The following is a 3695-nucleotide window of genomic DNA, read 5'->3' on the forward strand; positions in this document are numbered from 1 at the left end:
AAGGTGTACAGATTGCAATAGCAGAAGAAAGGACTATCTAAATTAGAATGGGGCTGCAATGAAGGTCTAGAAAATTTGATTTTTAAACTAAAGAATGAGTGGGAATTAACAAAGGAAAGGGGGACAAATCAGCTTTTGCAAAGGCTAGAAGTTATTATTAATCTTTGAAAAAGAGTTGCAAACAAAGAGTTGAAGTAAGGAAAGAGATGAAATGAGAGTGATAAGACAAGGACCTTACCACAGAGTGCTAGAAGTCTGAACTTAGTCCTCAAAAGATACCTGGAGCCATTGAACTTTTAACTGGAGAATGACGTATTAAGATTTGTATTTACAAAGTTTATTCTGATTGCCCAGTGACAGAATCGGAGGAGTGCCACACTAGCAGCAGAAAGAGAAGCTAGGAGGTCATTGTAATAATCCTGACTTGACCTGGGCAGTAGACTGGAAACATAGAGATGATATCAGATATCAGATGATGCATGAGAGACACTATTTTTAAACTTTTATTATTTTAATTACATGAGTAAATACATAATCATTCCAGAAAAATACTCAAAAAGCAAACTATAAGAGAAAAACAGAAGTCATCTCTAGTATCACCAACGTGTTAATCATGATATTTGGGATTTATCCTTCTGGAATACTAGAAATGTTAAAGAAGTAGAATCCAGGGGACTAATTAGACAAGGATACTAAGTTAGAGGGAAGGGACTGGGGGTTTAGAAAGTTTCTGGTTTAGGAGACTAAGGGGACAATTTGTGCCTAAGAGATTACAGAAAGAGGAATCGGATTGGAGAGAAAGATGCTGAATTTCGTTTTGGATGCTATCTACAGCTCCTCACTTCTCAGCTGAAGCTGCTTTTGCTACAGTCACTAGTGAGCTTCTTCTTGTTAGATTCAGTGATCAGTTTTTAATCATTCGCTACCTCTCTGCATTGCCTAGTGCATTAACTGCTCCCTTCTTGCTAGTTTCCATGACAGTTCTCTGACCACTTAGTAAACTCTTTTGAAGGAAAATTTTATTTTCCCAACCCCTTAAATGCTGGTATTTCCCCAAGATATCCACTCTCTTCTCAGTACTACAACCTTCTTCTAGGTAGTCTTGGCCATGACATCAACAACCACTTATATATACATAGGTGACAAATAAATGTGTATCTCAAACACCAGAATAATACAAGTATAAATATAAGACATTTACACCGGGGTGTATCACAAGCACTTCAAACTCAGGCCATGCATATCTGAAATCAATATACTATCTCCACACTTTATCCACTCCCTCTATTCACAATCTTGGGAGTTGGCACCATCAGCTCCCTTTTTGCTCAAACCAGAAACCTAAGCATTCTCATTTAGCATTCATTAAATTCAACTTACTGAATGAATGAATGAATGAATGAGTGAATTCCTTCTTGTCTTTCACACCCACGTCCAGTCAAACATTGGGTCTAGTCAGATCTGTATCTCTACACTCTTCATTCAGATCTCATGATTTCTCTTCTTACTCACTTCTAAGCAGTTCCCTTATTAACTCTAGAATAGTCTCTACAAGACAATCTTATAGCCCATTATAATCTGGCACAAGCTCAAATGGTCTAGCTAACTCTGAATCCAATGTGAATAAACAAATATATGAATAAAAGAAACCATTCCGAATCACATATAGCACCCTGAACATGCCAAACTCATTCGTGCTACTGTGTCCTTGCAATAGTTAGCCCTCTGTCTTAAATGTCTTCTACAGTGTTTCTCTACTATCAATTACTGTTTATCTTTGAAGAGTTGTTGTAAGGGTACCAGTCCTTATGGCACTTCCTCCCATCGATTGTCTCTACTTTAGCAATGATCTAATAATATTTTAATTGTTTACTTATCATCTGCCATTAGACTAAGCACCCTTTGGTGATCTAACATAGTGCCTTTCTCAATATGTTTTGGTACAATGAATGCTTTTCAGATGCATAAAGGCTCTCCAAAAGCATATGACAACTTGATAGTTAAATATACAAGTCTGTTGTTTGGTGCAAACTGAAGCAATCTGATGTTGAAAATACTGATACCTTTTGAAAAACAGAAGATTGAGGATGGTATACCTACACCAGAAGATATTTAAAAATATTATAAAGCTACAATAGTTAAAATGAGTATACTAGGGCAGGAAAAAAATAGGTAAATGAATGAGATGAAATAACCCACATAATCTCAGGGATTAATATATGATAAATGAAGCATTTAACATTTTTAAAAATATAGATTATTCAGTGATGGTACTGGAATGATTATATATAACCAATTTTTTAAAAATCAGATGCCTATCATACATTATATATAAAATTAATTATCTGATGATAGTAAAGCTTTAAATTTAACAAGCAAAACTCTGAAGTACTGAAGATAAAACAGAGAAAATGTTTTTACTATCTTCAGTAAAAAGACCTTCCTTAGTATAGCCTGCAGGCAAGCCTCTGATTTTACATTTGTACAACCTTAAAACAGAATTTAGCATTTTATCACACACTCAAAAGAAAATCCACTTTCTTTTTAAGAAAATCCACTTCTTAAAACAATAATGAACAATGTAGGTTACTGAATGTTGGAAGAGAAATAGTTAATAAGTTGATTTAATATTTCTGTTCTTCTGTCTTATTGATCCCTCCCTTTTTCTACCTCCCAATCTCTAGAGCGAACACAGTCCTTTTCTGCTTTTAATCTTGACTCATAGGCCTTGGAGGTCTAGCTTTTGGGCAAGCATAGCAAACTATTTACCTAATAAAAGTTGAAAACTTTTTTGAGAAACCAAAATTAATACTAGAATAGGGAAATCATTAAAGTATGTTATACAAAAAGAAAAATCAACATTATTTAAATTTGCAGCTTATTCACAAACTCAATATGGGGGTCCCCAAATCAAGAAGTAGAACATTACCAATACCCAGAAGACCCCATATGTCCTTCCAAGTCACTATTCACCCTCTCCAAGAGAAACCACTGGAAAACCTTTCAAGACAGTATACAAAACCCAAAGGCCAATCTGAGATTTACATGTCTAGCCATGATAAAGTAATTGGTACCAGACCAGCCTTCCCACTGCAAACAACTGGAAACCTATATCTGAAACAACTGTTTTTAGATATTGAACAAAAGTTGGTCAAGGCATATGATCCTTGAAAGTAAAGAAAAAAATAAGATTAATCTAATGATCATTGTGGCTTTCTGCCTGGAGACCTTTTTGCCTAGAGGAAGGACACCAAAGAGGGGCAAAGAAGGGGCTCTATATAGCTTCATAAGAGTCTTCTTGGGTCTTTGGTTGAAAATATGCTCAAGCCAGGGTAAGACTACATGAAGTGGAACAAAGAACAAAAGCTGAGGAAATATCACGTACTGGAAAGCTGTGAGATGAATAGAGATTCTAGAGATCATAGGGGGTTGGAAGATTAATTAAAGTTCTAATCAACCAGAGTGAAGAAAACTTGTTGACCATGTCAGGCAATCATTAAAGACTCCAGAAAAGCAAAGCCTTATTATCATGGCTAATCTAACCCTAGAGAAAAGGCTGCTTTAGACACACACTAATAAAGATTTAAAACAAGATTCAAATGGTTAAGTTGATGCACAAGTAAATTAACTGCCTGCCAGAACAAAGCTCAACTTTCCAAAAAAGAAAAATAAAACCAAGAGATTCTACAAGTTCT

This window comes from Manis javanica, chromosome 11 (genome assembly GCF_040802235.1).
Source record: "Manis javanica isolate MJ-LG chromosome 11, MJ_LKY, whole genome shotgun sequence".
Lineage (NCBI taxonomy): Eukaryota > Metazoa > Chordata > Mammalia > Pholidota > Manidae > Manis > Manis javanica.